The following is a 16,691-nucleotide window of genomic DNA, read 5'->3' as shown; positions in this document are numbered from 1 at the left end:
CTCCAGTGGGAACCCTCTAAACATAGCCTAGTCGATAACCCACCTCTCCACTCAGCTGTGAGGGAAAACAGACAGAGCGTGAGTTTCCAAGGCCAAGGAAAGACATAAGGACCTCCAGGGATGTCCAAAAACTGAAGATTCATGGAGAGAAACTAAGAGAGTAGAGAAAAAAGAGAGACTGTTCTATTGCAGGGGCCACACAGGAGCATGGGATGGGGACTAGAATTCTTAGGATCCCCACCCCACAGCCACATCACCACCAGCTTACATAGATACCTGAGGCACTGAAGACAGATTTGGCAATGGCGAGGATGATACAGAATGATAATGGGGACCAATGGAGTCATCCATATCATGAAGTCCTGGAGCTACGGTCCTACCAGCTTAGTCACTTTCCGCATGCCCTTCTCTGATTGGAGAATCTGAGAAAAAATAAGAAGTTACTTCCAGTTCACTTGAATCAACTTGGCTGAGCTAGGGATACTCAGGAAGCTGACGCAATGTGACTTCTGGCTGTGTCTGTGATTCAGAAGTTTCTAGAAGAAGTATTTGTAGGCAGATTTTTTTCTTTGAATCGCCAGTTTACAAAAGAAATGACACGGAGACTTATTTTTTATTATAAAAGTTTGACCTGTAACTTAGGCTTTTCCCACTAGCTCTTATAACTTAAATGAACCCATTTCTATTCATCTACATGTTGCCACCTGACTCATGGCTTTTACCTCTCCTCCTGCATGTCTGTTCCCTCTGCCTCCACTGGCAACTCTGCCTTTCTTCTTCCCAGATCACTTTGCCCAGAATTCCCGGCTATTGGCCATTTAGATTCTTATTAAATCACGATGACACCTCTTCACACAGTGTAAAGGAATATTCCTCAACGTTTCCCCCTTTCTGTCCACATAACTCTAACAGTAGAACTATATACTATAAAAATGATTATCAGAAAAGAATTACATTCATAATGTCTAGTCCATTTGTATTTGGCAAACTTAGAAAAATACTCCATTATCTAAATCCTAACTTGTATTGCCATCCTAAAAATGTCTTTTTAGAGCTTAGAACATCTTTTTAGATAAGAAACTTAAGTTTTTATGTCTCTCAACCTTATAAACTTTACATGTCTTATTAAGATTTTTTCTGAAGTTGATAACAAGGAAAACAGTAAAACTATAGCTATCTAGTCTTCAGTCCCCATCAGAGATCCAAGAAGGATAAGATATTACTTGAGTAAACAGGAAGTGTAGAGAAAGCTACTTCCAAAGCTATAAAAATGACAGAGACATCTGACTGCCTGGATAATCACTCCAACATTCCTCTGCAGCCACTTTTCTGTAAAGCAAGAATTTTGAAGGACTGTCATACCTTATCTTGACCGAGTTTGGCAGTTGATTTCTTTTGTGTCCTGCTTGTCCAGATTGGATAGCATATTGTCAACAGTTGAGGCAAGGGCAATTTCTTGTGCATGTGGCTAACTTTTGCCACAAAGAAAGCAAAATCTATATGGAAGTTCTTCAAGGCCCATTGCCCTTTTTATGAAGTAGATTTGTTCTGCCAGGAGCAGACATGTCTCACTCTCATGAAAAGCTTATGCTGTTGAAGAAGGCTTGTTTGTTTCATTCCCAGCTGCTTAGTCCCAAAATAATCACACAGAAACTGTATTAATTAAATCACTGCTTGGCCCATTACTTCTAGCTTCTTGTTGGCTCACTCTTATATTAATTTAACCCATTTCCATTAATCTGTGTATTGCCATGTGGCAGCGCTTATCGAGTAAAGTTCCAGCATCTGTCTCTAGTGTGTCTACATGGCTTCTCTCTGACTCCACCCTTCTTTTTCCCAGAATTTAATTAATTTTTCTCACCTAGCTAAGTTTTGCCCTGCCATAGTTACAAAGCAGTTTTCTTTATTCATTAATGGTAATCACAGCATACAGAGGGAAATCCCACATCACTATGCTATCATTACATTTTTAAGTGCCATATTCTGTAGATCTTTGAAGTATTTGAAGATCACCTATCTACCTAAAATGTGTCACTGTATGACCTTCAGAACATACCTAATGTGACCATTAATTTGACTGTTATAGGTGACTATTAACCTGTATTTTCTACTATCTTAAATAGTTTTTAAGGATTAAAACCTTACATATTAAAATGAGTTGATAATACCTTAAACAAGAATAGAAACATAGATACAGTTTAATAAAAATAACCTTAAATTTGTGTCAATATACAAAAATCCATACTAATATAAAATATTTGAGACTAGTGGTTGTTCAAAAGTAGATTCAAGAATTCATTCTTTTATCTTACTATTTCTATATTATATCTCCCCCCTTTTCCCTTTAAAAAAGAGACCCTTAAATATAATCTCCTTTGTTTAGCTTTCTCCTTGACCATGACCAATAACAACTTGTGCATACCTCCCTAAATGATAATAAACATTTATAACTCATCAAGTGACCTAAAATCATCTACCTCACCTCTTGGGAATGTGAGTGTTGTGTTCTCTAGATTGTTTCCTGTTGCTGGGGGCAATGGCATCTTTGAGGGACTCTGAGAAAATTGGGGTAATGATCAACTCCTGGGTGAGCTAGTCATAACATTTCTTGTCCAGTCTCTGTGCAATGGGAAAGCTTTTCTGTAGTACTGGCTAAAATAGTCTGTGAGGCTGGACCATCTCAGCCAGAAGCCTTGAAACTGTTCTGGATGCAGAATTCTGAGAAAACTGCACTGAGGCACTCTGAGAGGATGAATTACCTGGGCCACCCATTCTCATTGGTGTCTGGTCCCTTTGCTCTGAAAGCACACAAACTTTCAAAGGTAACATATATCGGTCTATTAACAAGTATATAACTTCTGTATGTTGTACACAAGCCAGTCAAAGATGATTTTTTTGTTTTATGTTTGAGCAGGTAGAATATATTTCACCTATCTTGCAGTTTTTCTAAGTTTATTTCTTTATGTCTGCAGTCAAGATTATCAAGTATCTTTCCTGATCAAATCTGATCTCTATCAACTTTGAATGAATCCACAGGTTTTATTTTCTATGGAAACAAAGGCATAACCTCTTCAACACATTATTTTACTTCCATTTTGAAGTTAAGACATTTTTAAAATGCATAGGTTGGTTTAATTTAATTTAACAATGCAATGTCTCTCAGCAGTTATTGTTCTCCCATCAGCAATAAAACAAATTGAAGTCAACAAGACATCATATAGGATTCAGGTTTTGTGTATTTTCCATCTTTACATGTCTTATTCTTTTTATTTTCTCTTTAAAGACTTTATTTTATTATTTTAAGCTATTTTTTCTGTGAATGTCTATACCCATTTTCTTTTTTAAGCCTACTCACCTTTTTTTAAAGACACTGTTGTTATAGGAGGCTGCTTGATCATTTCCCAGCCACCCAGACTCCTGAAATAACCACACAGAAACTGCATTAATTAAATCACTGCTAGTCCAATCACTATAGCATATTCCTAGCAAGCTCTTATATACTAAATTAACCCATTTCTATTATTTTATAATTTACTATGAAGCTCGTGGTTTACCAGCAAGGTTCCAGCTGGCAATTTGTGTCTTTCCCCTCTGGTGGTTACATGGCTTCTCCTTGACTCTGCCTATTTTCTCCCAGCATTCAGTTTAGTTTTTCCAGCTTAGCTCTTTTATGCCCTGCCAGGCCAAGACAGTTTCTTTATTAACCAATGGTATTCACAGCATACAGAGGGGAATCCCACATCACACTGTAATATGTTTAGAGGGTTTTTCCATCTAGATCATTTTTTTATTGAATATTTGAAATGCTCTCTGATCACATGAGACAAATCTTATACTGCCATGTCAACTGCAATATAGCTCAACTTAGTATATGGCACTGGAACATAACACTGGTACATGGCACTGGAGCATAGCACCGGTACATGGCATTGGTGCATGGCACTGGAGCATGGCACTGGTACATGGCATTGGTGCATGGCACTGGAGCATGGCACTGGTGCATGGTACTGGTACGTGGCACTTGAGCATGGTAATGGTGTCTGCCTCCATCCCATAGGCAGCATCTGGTACCCACCCCTCTGTATGCTGCCGAGCATCAGCCTACCTGACAGACTAGAGAAGTAGAAGCTGTGTCCTGCTTCTGCTCCTTATCCAGAACTTTTACTAACTTTCCCAGGCCCTATGTTTGGATATTCAAGCCCCCATGTTGAACACCATTTGTAGACAGCTTTTTCTCTGGGATGCCAGCACTCTCTCTCACACACACACACACACAATAAAATAAAAATAAAAGAAGACTTACTATTAATAAGTTTGGCCTATAGCTTAGGCTTGTCCCACAACTCTATTTGGGGGGGGTTAATGACAATTTTTTTATTGATTTTTATTAAGCTCTACATTTTTCTCTGCTCTTCTCTCTGCCTCTCCCCTCCCTTTCAACCTTCTCCCAAGGTCCCCATGCTCCCAATTTACTCAGGAGATCTTATCTTTTTCTACTTCCCATGTAGATTAGATCCATGTATGTCCCTCTTGGGGTCCTCATTGTTGTCTAAGTTCTCCAGGATTGTGATTTGTGGGCTGATTTTCTTTGCTTTATGTTTAAAAACCACCTATGAGTGAGTACATGTGATAACTGTCTTTCTGTGTCTGGGTTACCTCACTCAAAATGATGCTTTATAGCTCCATACATTTGCCTGCAAAATTCAAGATGTCATTATTTTTTCTGCTGTGTAGTACTCCATTGTGTAAATGTACCACATTTTCCTTATCCATTCTTTGGTCAAGGGGCATTTAGGTTGTTTCCAGGTTCTTGCTATGACAAACAAAGCTGCTATGAACATAGTTGAGCATGTGTCCTTATGGCACAATTGAGCATCTTTTGGATATATACCCCAAAGTGATATTACTGGGTCTTGAGGAAGATTGTTTCCTAATTTACTGAGAAATTGCCACAAGGGGCTGTACCAGCTTGCATTCCCACCAGCAATGCAGGAGTGTTCCCTTTACCCCACAACCTCTCCAGCATAAGTTGTCATCAGTGTTTTTGATCTTGGCTATTCTTACAGGTGTAAGATAGAATCTCAAGAGTTGTTTTGATTTGCATTTCTCTGATGACTAAGGATATTGAACATTTGCTTAAGTGTCTTTCAGCCATTTTAGATTCCTCTGTTCAGAGTTCTCTGTTTAGGTCTGTACTCCATTTTTATTGGATTGTTTGTTTTTTTGATGACCAATTTCTTGAGTTCTTTGTATATTTTGGAGATCAGACCTCTGTCTAATCTGGAGTTAGTGAAGACCTTTTCCCTTTCTGTAGGCTGTCATTTTGTCTTATTGGCCATATCCTTTGCTTTACAGAATCTTTTCAGTTTCAAGAGGTTCCATTTATTGTTTCTCTCAGTGTCTGTGCTACTGGGGTTAAATATAGGAAGTGGTCTCCTGGGCCAATGCGTTCAAGTGTACTTCCTACTTTCTCTTTTGTAAGGTTCAGTGTGGCTGACTTTATGTTGAGGTCTTTGATCCATTTGGGCTTGAGTTTTGTGCATGGTGATAGATATGGGTCTATTTTTATTCTTCTACATGTTGATATCAAGTTATGCCAGCACCACTTGTTAAATGTGCTTTCTTTTTTCCATTTGGTATTTTTTGCTTCTTTGTCAAAAATCAGGTGTTTGAAGGTGTATAAATTAATATCCGGGTCCTCCTGTCTGTTCTTATCCCAATGATACCAGCCTGTTTTCAGTACGGTAGCTCTGCATTACAGTTTGAAGTCAGGGATTGTGATGCCTCCAGAAGTTCTTTTATTGTACAGGATTGTTTTGACTATCCTTGGCTTTTTGCTTTTCTGTATGAAGTTGAGTACCATCCTTTCAAGGTCTGTGAAAAATTTTGCTGGGATTTTGATGGGCATTGCATTGAATCTGTAGATTGCTTTTGATAAGATTGTCATTTTTACTATGTTAATTCTACCTACCCAAGAGCATAGGAGATCATTTCACTTTCTGGTGTCTTCTTCAATTTCTTTCTTCAAATAATTAAAGTTCTTGTCATACAAGTCTTCCACTTGTTTGGTTAGACTTACTCTGGGATATTTTATTCTATTTGTGGCTATTGTGAAGGATGATGTTTCTCTGAATTCTTTCTCAACCCATTTATCATCTGTGTGCAGGAGAGCTTCTGATTTTTTTGAGCTAATCTTGTATCCTGCTACATTACTGAAAGTGTTTTTGAGTTGTAGAAGTTCCTTGGTAGAATTTTTGGGATCACTTATGAAAACTATCATATCATCAACAAACAGTGAGAGTTTGACTTCTTCTTTTCCGTTTTGTGTCCCCTTGATCTTCTTTTGGTGTTTTATTGCTCTAGCAAGGACCTCAAGAACTATATTGAATAGATATGGAGTGAGTGGACAACCTTGTCTTGTTCCTGATTTCAGTGGGATTTCTGGGAGTTTCTCTCTATTTACTTTGATATTGGCTGTTGGCTTGCCGTATATTGCCTTTATTATGTTTAGGTATGTTCCCTGTAGCCCAGCTCTCTCCAAGATCTTTATCATGAAAGGATGATGTATTTTGTCAAAAGCTTTTTTGGCATCTAATGAGATGATCATGTGGTTTTTATTTTTCAGTTTGTTTATATGTTAGATTACGTTGACAGATTTTCATATATTGAACCATCCTTGCATCTCTGGGATGAAGCCGACTTGATCATGATGGATGATGATGGTTTTGATGTGTTCTTGGATTTGATTTACTAGTACTTTATTTAGTATTTTTGCAACAATGTTCATGAGATTGGTCTGTAATTCTCTTTCTTAGTAATGTGTTTTTGTGGTTTGGGTATCAGGGTAATTGTAACCTCATAAAAAGAGTTCAGCAATGTTCCTTCTCTTTCTATTGTGTGGAACAATTTGAGGAGTACTGGTGTTAGTTCTTCTTTGAAAATCTTGTAGAAATCTGGGCTATAACCATCTGGTCCTGGGATTTTTTTTGGTTGGGAGACTTTTGATGACTGTTTCTATTTCTTCAACAGTATAAGTCTGTTCAGTTTGCTTATCTGGACTTGATTTAATTTTTGTAAGTAATATTTATCCAGAAATTTGTCCATTTTCTTTAAGTTTTCCAATTTTGTGGAGTACAGGTTTTCGAAATATGACCTGATGATTCTCTGTATTTCCTCCATGTCTGTTGTTATGTCCTCCTTTTCATTTCTGATTTTGTTAATTTGGATATTCTTTCTCTGCCTTTTGGTTAGTTTGAATAAAGGTTTGTCTATTTTGTTGATTTTCTCAAAGAACCAACTCTTTGTCTCATTGATTTTTTTTGTATTGTTTCTATTCTGTTGATTTCAGCTCTCAATTCAATTATTTCCTGCTGTCTAGTTCTCTTAGGTGAGTTTGCTTCTTTTTGTTCTTAAGTTTTCAAATGTTCTGTTAATTCACTAGTGTGGGATTTTTCCAGCTTCTTTATGTAGGCATTTAGTGCTATGAACTTTCCTCTTAACACTGCTTTCATTGTGTCCCAATAAATTTGGCTATGTTGTGTTGTCATTTTCATTGAATTTTAGGAAGTGTTTAATTTCTCTCTTTATTTCTTCTTTGACCCACTGATGATTCGGGCTTAATTTCCATGTTTTTGTGGGCTTTCTGGAATTATCATTGCTGTTGAATTCTAGTTTTAAGCCAGGGTGATCTGATAAGATACATGGTGTTATTCTTTTGGTCTGGTCCCTTTAAGGGCAAGCCATGCCCACTCCCAGCCACTTCTGACCTCTCCATCACCATCTTAACTCCTTTCTTCTGTTCTCTCTCTCAGCGTGTGCACACGTGTTTTCCCCCCTCTCTCTCTTTTTCTATTTCTGCCTTTCTTTCTCTCCCTCTTCATTAAGTAATAAATGTTTACCTTTATGTTTAGCCTCATGTCTATTTACTATTTACTAAGTAAAAAGGCTTACTGTAAGCCTTTTTATCTGCCACCTAGTCACCCGCCTACTCTCCCAGCCGTATGGCTGGTACCAGCCTGTCCAGGATGCGCTCTGCCAGCTCTGCTGCTCGCCACAGGGAACCTGCACCACTCTAGCCGTCTCTACCTGGACTAGCGGCTACGGTCACCCCAACATTATTATTTTTTAAAGAACAAAACATGGGGTTATTCCAATTTTTTTGTGTTTGTTGAGGTTTATTTTGTTACCGAGTATGTGTTCAATTTTTGAAAGGTTCCATGAGGTACTGAGAAGAAGGTATATTCTTTTATGTTTGGATGGAATATTCTATAGATGTCTGTTAAGTCCATTTGAGTCATAACATCTGTTAGTTCCCTTATTTTTCTGTTCATTTTTGTCTGACTGACCTGTCCAGTGGTGAGAGTGGAAGGTTGAAGTCTCCCACTATTAGTATGTGAGGTTTAATGTATGATTTAAGCTTTAGAAGTGTTTCTTTTACATATGAGGATGCCATTGTATTTGGAGCATAGATGTTCCCTCTCTGGACAGATGTGGTGGTGCAGGATAATTGAGACATAGTTCGCAAAGCAATATCAGAAGGGAGTCTCAGGGTTCACTCAAATCCTGAAGATCACCGGGGTTTATTATCCAAACACCTTTTATCCCCCAAAATAAACTGAGGGGGAAGTTCATTAGCATCCTGTTTTCAGGGTAGCAGGACTAAAGTCACATCTGTAGCCAGCTTGGAACTGACCCCTCTTCTCAGGAGATCTACATAATTACAAAGAAAGAAGCAGCAATTCCTGAGCTCCAGAGATAGCCTTCTGAAGATGCTTTGAGCATCTCTGTTGCTATTGTAACTTGAGAGACTGGCTGCTGATATAATGCAGAAATATGTGGCCTGTATAATATTACCCACAATTCACTCTCTCAATAATTTTAAAATAAAAAAAAAACCTGTGCTTCTGCAACAGTACAGAAGATCATGCCTTCCTTGGATAAAGACCTCTCTCCTTACCTAAAATTATTCATCGTTGGATAATCAGGCATATTTTGCCAGTTTTAGTCTTAGGATTTTTAGAAAGAGGAGGCTTTAAACCCATCATTGATTGCTGATCTCTGTGAAGGAAAGAGATTATTGGAGAGAGATATTTTAGGGCTCTGTGTCTTGTCAGGATAAATTATAATGCTTTATGAATAATCATGCTCCCAAAAGCTATAGTCTCCTTTTTAAAGGAGAAGAAAATCGCCTGAGTTGAAAATGTTTCTTCTGCTAGTTTAGAGCTCCTCTTAAATCTTTTACATTGTATCAAAATCTAAAATTCTTTAACATATGCATTAACTCCCAACATTTACAGGGTGTGTCAAACTTTTCTCAGCGGTTACAGACATCATCAGGTTGATACTATTATTCTCAGCATTATTGGTCAACACCAACTTTTCTCAACATCTTTTATGCAGTTACAAATATCAAGTCAATACCATTGTGAGTACAATGACATTGATGTTATCAAATACCAGTTCCAGTTTCTGAGCAGCCGTTAAATCCTTAGGCTGCCTTCTTTCTTAACTGAAGAGGGGTTTCAGTCATTTCTTATTTTGAGTCTTTCTTTCCCTGAGGGAAAAGCTTAGATCTTTGTTCTCAGGTCGAATATTTTAACCAAAATGAGTTCTGTGTCCCAGAGACTTAAAGAGTCAAATGTTTAGTCTGCATCTCAGCTCCAAAGAGAAGGATTTAAACTTCAGAAAGTTGTAGTCATCATAGTCACCCCAGCAGGGTCTCTTTGTCTGGAATCTCTGGAGGCAGAATAGCACCCTGCAGTGCAGTATGGAGGCAGTGGCAGTTCCTTTCTGTGGGGGCTGGGAAAGCTGATCACAGGTTCCTCCTCCATCTCCTTTTATTTTGTTTCTCCTGCTGGGCCATTATCAGCTATGATGTCATCAGGTCTGGTATTCTTTTGCTGAATGCACTGAACCAGTCACTCTGGAAGCCATCTGGCTTGCTCTTCATCCTGGGAAAAAACACAGACATATTCTCTACGCCAAATTAATATGGGATCTGGCCCTCTCCATATTCCAGTTCAAGGGTCTCTCCACCTTGCTTTAGAAAAGGAGGTCTTTGTACTATTATGCCACAATCTGTACACTGCTGATCGCTCATGGGCATCCATATTTAAAGAATTTAGCATAAACAGTGCATGATTCAAGGCATTATGTGGCGTCTGAGGACATAATCTCCCACTTCTATCTTTTGAAGTTGTGTTTTCAAAAATCTATGCGCATGCTCCACAATTCCTTGCCCCTGTGGACTATAAGGAATACCAGTTTTATGTACATATTCCATTGGCACAAAATCTTTGAAATGCTCTGTTAACATATCCGGACCCATTGTTCGCCTTTATTACGTTTGGGGTTCCCATGCATGAAAAGCATTTCAAGCAATGAGTTATTACATGCTTAGCAGCTTCCCCGGTTTGTGCTGTGGCCATCATGAATCCTGAATACATATCAATTGTCACATGCACATATCTCAGTTTTCCAAATTCAGTAACGTAAATAACATCCATCTGCCATATATGGTTAGGAAGCAGTTCTCAGGGATTTACTCACAAATGAGGTATGGGTAAATATTGTGGGCATCTCTCACATTGCTTAAAAATTTGACGAGCAGCTTCCCTGGTCAATTTAAATTGCTTTCTTAAACTTAAACTGTTTTGATGGTGCAAAGCATGTGACTGCTGAGCAAGTTCAATCTGAGATAGAGCAGTTAATTTTGTAAGTTCATCAGCTAAAGCATTACCTTCAGTTAATGGGCCAGGAAGATTTGAATGCACTCTGATATGTCCCACAAAACATGGTAACTTTCTAAGTTGTATGGCCTCCTGAATCTGCTGGAACAATATCTTGTTTATTGCTAGTCCCTATATAAGGGATGGTTTCCAATATTTGCCAAGCATTATAAATACACCAGCTGTCAGTATATAGATTAAAAGCCTCATTTGCAAAACTTTTAAACACTGAAGCTACAGCTCACAGCTCAGTTATTTGAGCTGAAGATGGTTCTGTCTGCATGGCATGTCCTTTACCATTAACCACATATGCAGCCATCCCATTAGATGAGCCATCAGTGAAAATTAACAAAGCATCCTTTATGGGATCTTTTGCCACCATTTTAGGAAAAATGAATGAATGCAGTTGTGTAAACTGCAGTAAATGGTCAGCTGGGAAAAGATTATCAACCTGACCTTGAAATTGAGCAAACGCAATTGCCCAAGAATCACTATTTTGGAATAACCACTTAATTTGCTGCTTAGTGTAAGGAACATAAATTATAGCTGGTTCCTTGCCAAAATATTTCCTAGATTCTATCCTGCTCTTTTGTGCTAAACATGCTACTGCTTCAAAATAAGGATTTAATACTTTAACTGGTGATACAGGAAGGTGCAGCCATAGAAGTGGTCTGTTCTGCCATAAAACTGCTGTAGGAGCTAGTTTTGAAGGTAAAATACGGGTCTGCCTTGTTTGGCTGTAATCAATATAACATACCTGCTGGTCTTGTATAGCCTGCTCTGTCTGTGAGAGAATCTGTCTGGCAGCTTCTGAAAGCTGCCTGCTGGAATTTGGATCACTGTCTCCTTTAAGGATTTCACTTAGAAGCTCAAGGTCTCCTGTAGGAAACCTTAGATAAGGCCTCAGCCATTATATATTTCCTAAAAACCTTTGAAAGTCATTGAGAGTCTTTAAATCATCCTTCCTAATTTCTATTTTCTGAGGCTTAATTTCTTTCGGGTATAACATATGACCTAAATATTGAAAAGGTAGGTGCCTCTATACTTTCTCAGGAGCAATAATTAGCCCTACTTGGCTTAGGCTTTGTTGTAACAATCCATTCGTCTCTAGTAAAGTATCCTCATCTCTATGAGCCAGCAGGATATCATCCATATAATGGATAATATGAACATGTGGCTATTGATCTCTAACTCTTTGTATAGCCTGAGCTATGAACTTCTGGCATAAGGTGACACTGTTTGCCATGCCCTGAGGTAAGACATTTCATTGATATCTCTTCATTGGCTCTCTAGAATTAGCTGAGGGAATATTAAAAGCAAATCTTTGGCACTCTTGTGGTGTCAAAGGGATGGTATAAAACAATCTTTTAAGTCTAAAATAATTTTATGGGTGTCCTTTGGAGAAGGTAGCCCTGGCCGTAATGCTCCCATGGTTGCATTGACCTCCCTTAAATCCTGAATCAATTTCCACTTTCCTGAATTCTTTTTAATAACAAAAATTTGAGAATTCCATGGTGAATTAGATGGCAAAATGTGCCCATCATCCAGCTGTTCCTGCACTAACTGCTGGGCAGCTCGTAATTTTTCTTGTGTTAGAGGCCACTGATTCACCCATACAGGTCCACCACTTTTCCATACTATTGGGTCTGCATGGAGTGCAGGTATTTCAGTGACCTCTCCTAAAATACCCTAATCCTGCCCTAGGAGATCTACTGTCTGGTACGATAGGATCAATCTTTTCTTTATTATTCGTGCCTAGACTTTGATTAGGTAATAATCCTTGTTGAAACATCTGATTAGTAACAGCTGTGATGGGGGAATATAAATATACCCCCATTCTGGACATAATATCTCGGCCCCACAAATTTACGGGTAAATAAGGAATAATATATGGCTGGAAAGTTCCTTCCTGGCCTTCTCCATCTTTCCAATGCAATTCATTATGACTCTGCTCAGGATTTCTAGTCTGACCAATTCTTTGTAGCTGTGTGATAGTCTCTGGGTTTGGCCACTTAGAAGGCCATTGGCTGACAGTTATAACTAAAATATCTGCACCAGTACCTAGAAGACCAGAAAATCTTTTTCCATTTATAACCAAAGTGAGTTCTGGTCTCTGAGCACCTATGGCTTGTACCCAATATGCATCAGATGAACCAAATCCACCCTTTCCTCTCTTTTCTTTCTTGCTTTGATTATTGGTTTGCACAAAAGGAAGGAAAATTAATTGTGCAAGCCTCTGACCTGCTTTTACTACAGAAACTCCACTTAGTGACTGAGTCGTCACCTATGGGTGGTGGACAATGCTCCCCTCAGGTTCTGATGCGGGTAACTGTGGTCTGAAAACTAAAATCAAGGGTCATTATCATCCCCAACATATTCAAGGGTGGAGTTTTCAATGGCTCTCATGCCCATTTAAAGTTTCACACAAGGGGCTAAAGACTTGACTCAGGGATTGAAAGCACTTGCTGTTCTTGCAGAGGACCTGGGTACTGTTCCTAGTACCCACATGGTGACTAAGCATCTGTATTTACAGTTCTAGGGCATCTGATACCCTCTTCTGACCTCCACAGGCACATGTGTGATGCACAGACATATGTGCAGGTAAAACACCCATACACATAAAGTAAAAATAATTATTAAATTTTTAATTTAGAATCATACATGAGAGGTGTAAGCTAAATTATTTGGGCTAAATTCTAGCTGTTTTACAATCAACATAAAACCTGAATAATTTTTTCAATCTTTCAGTGAATAAATGGCATGGAAAGACAGTAAGAAATTAGAGTCAACTGAGGGACTAGCTCAGCAGGGAAGTACTGCTTAGACTCTGCAAGATCCTGCATTCCAACCCCCAGAAACAAAATTATAATGACACTGTAAATGAGAACATAAATCTAAAGATAAGTTGAACATGAGGGCCTGGGAAGATGTCTCAGTAAGTAAGAGCACCTGCTGCAAGGTCTGATGACCTGAGTTCAATTCCCCAGAACCCACATAGGTCCTTCAGGTTGCACTTCCAGACACATAAATAAACAACACATCAAATAAACAAGTCTTTTTAAAATGTGAATTATGCTCTTTCTCTGACTCCATTTGTTAAACAAAGGACAATTACTATTTCCAATACAAACAAATTCCTTTTGCTGGCTCCAGATGCATGTGTGTGCACATGCATGCGTGTGTGTATGCATGTGTATAGAATTGCAAATTTTCGTTCATAAAATCATAAAGCAAAATTGGCTTCCTTCTGGTATATGTTTATTTATACTCAGATATGTCTTTCCGGTATTTTTACGAGAGAGAGAGAGAGAGAGAAAGAGAGAGAGAGAGAGGGAGAGGAAGAAGAAGGAGGCGGGAAAGAGAGGGGAGGGGAAGGAAGGAGAGAAGAGGAGAGAGAGACTTGATGGGGAACCTCCTTCAGCCAATGACCTTTAAGAGGCCGGACCAGGTTGGGGTGCGACTTTTTGGGTACCCAGAGAAAACCACCTACCCACTCAGCTCTCTCTCTTTTCTCTGTGCTTTACATCTTGAAGGTTGGACCTCCTGTTTCTGCTCTGTGAATTTTTCCCTTACAATAAAGAATAATCTTGGAACACTCTTTTGGAGTTAGCTTGGGATTATTTGACTCACATTTGTCCCCCACCCTCACTTTTACATTCAGCTTCCAAGACTGACTTGTTTGGTTGTTTCTTTTGTCTCAACTATGGCAAGGTTTTATTCTGCTAGTCTAAAGAATCCCTGGACACCAAACCACCCCTGGGAGGTAAGATGTGGGGCACAATTTCTATGGCCTCATTCACGGCCAATAATGGCTCCATCAGGGACCCAAGCATTCCCCTTTTCCATTCCAGCCGTAGTGGCACCTGGTGAGAACTGAGACTGGAGAAGGAATAAAGTGGGGGAGCATTGTGGAACCCGGCGCTTTGCTCTGTGGGTGCTACAGTGGCAGACACAGTCTTCCACTCCCTCCACTGGCCCATCCTTGTCCCACCTGCTCTTCAGTCGCAATGAGTTTTTGCAGGGAGCTGTTTGTTCTTCCAGACCGCCCAGAACCAAATAATCCCACAGAAACTGTATTAATTAAAACACTGCTTGGCCCATTAGCTCTAACTTCTTATTGGCTAACTCTTACATCTTAACTTAACCCTTTTCCATTTATCTGTGTATCGCCGCCATGTGGCAGTGGCTTACTAGCTAAAGTTCTGGCATCCTTCTCTGGTGGTGGCTCCATGGCTTCTCTGAATCCGCCCATCTTTCTCCCAGCATTCAGTTCCATCTTCCTCTCCTACCTAAGTTCTACCCTATCACAGGCCAAGGCAGTTTCTTTATTCATTAACCAAGAAATCCAACACAGGAAGAAGGACCTCCCACATCAATGAGTATAAGTAGCCTGCAGGCAGAAGGCTTGGGCAACACAGACCAGGGCATGTGTAAATCAGAAAGGGGGTGGGGCAGGAAGTAGCAACTAAACCAAAGGCAGTGAAGGTGAGGGAAGGGGCTGGAAACGCAAAGCTGCACCCCACCATGTAAGCTTTCTTCAGGCACTGTGGGACCTTCATTCCCAGAGACAGAAATCAAGACAGAAGTGGCAGGTAAATTTATAAAATGATCCCAGGCCTAGCCTCTCTAGGGGCTGATTCCAGATGGCTAATGCTACTGCTTGGCCTTCCCCTGCATCACCATCCCCCAGCAGGACATGCCAGAGTTACCATCTTCCGACTCAGAGAGGTCTGCCGGACTTTCAGGAGTGAGCAAACAACGCAAAGCCCACCAATGTTCACCATGCACACCTAACCCTAACCCTAACACGTTGGCCTTGCAAACGTGGCACTGAACTAGGCTGGGCCACATGTAGGGAACAATGTGACCAGGGATCCTGATGCCTGAAGAGCAGCAGCCATCACCTTCAGGAATGACCCGCCGGGAAATGGATAAGTGTTCAAACTGCATTTGGTCAAGAGCATAGGGTTTGTTTTTTTTTTTTAATCCACTAAAGAGAAGAAAACACACCGATGGCTGATTTTTGAAAAAAGAAGAAATGAAACTAAGAACCTCCCTTGTCACCTCTCAGGTTAAGAAAGGGGTAAACTTATACAATCCACTGTAGCATGTAGCCTGAAAAAAAAATAACTTTTTGATAAACAAGAAAAATCAAGAAAATCTTGAACACTCTCGGTCCTCCAAGGAGCTTGGATTTGCCAGCCAAAATAAGAAGTAAACTCAGGCCCATAATACATCTTTTAAAGCAGTCAGACTGGCCATGCCATCAGCAGAATGGGATGTCCTGGGCCAGAGACGAGCCTCCCTGACCCACCAGCCATGTGTCTGAGAGCGGAGGCCAATGCTCATTTCCACAGCTCACGTATGCAAAGCTGAAGCCACTCCCAAAAGTCCAACCACAAGCAGCCATGCTGTGGGTCCTGACACACAGGCCAGCAAGGGCATTCAGTCACTCCTTAGCCCACTTCTCTAGGCACAGGTGACATCTGTGAGTTCTTGAGGGGGGTGGCAGGCTAGGAAACACACACACACACACACACAGAGAGAGAGAGAGAGAGAGAGAGAGAGAGAGAGACCAGGCCAGTTTTTTCCTCTTGCTGGTGTCATCGAAACACAGGTTCATCATTTGCATCAGATAAGCTACAGTGACAGTCACTGAGCCACTGGTGCCTGAGAGGCAGTGCATCAAGACACCACACTTTATAAAGCCCAGTGAAGTTGAGGGGCTCCAGGAAGAACAGGGAGAGGCCAGGCTCCAGTGGATCTGGCTCCAGGTAAATTTGACACCGTCTCAAAAGCATTGGGTAGGTTGGGTTTTGACGGTGAGGACATAGTTGATGATATAACTACCTTCTAGGTTGGTAGGGCCTAAGGCACAGCCAAAGCAGAGGTAGGCCAGGATCCAGACTGGAAGGCTATCTGGTTGGATGCCGTAGTGCTGCCGGGTGTCTCAGTCCGACGGCT

This window comes from Myodes glareolus, chromosome 6 (genome assembly GCF_982192425.1).
Source record: "Myodes glareolus chromosome 6, mMyoGla1.1, whole genome shotgun sequence".
Taxonomy (NCBI): Eukaryota; Metazoa; Chordata; class Mammalia; order Rodentia; family Cricetidae; genus Myodes; species Myodes glareolus.
Note: the sequence above shows the minus strand (reverse complement) of the source record.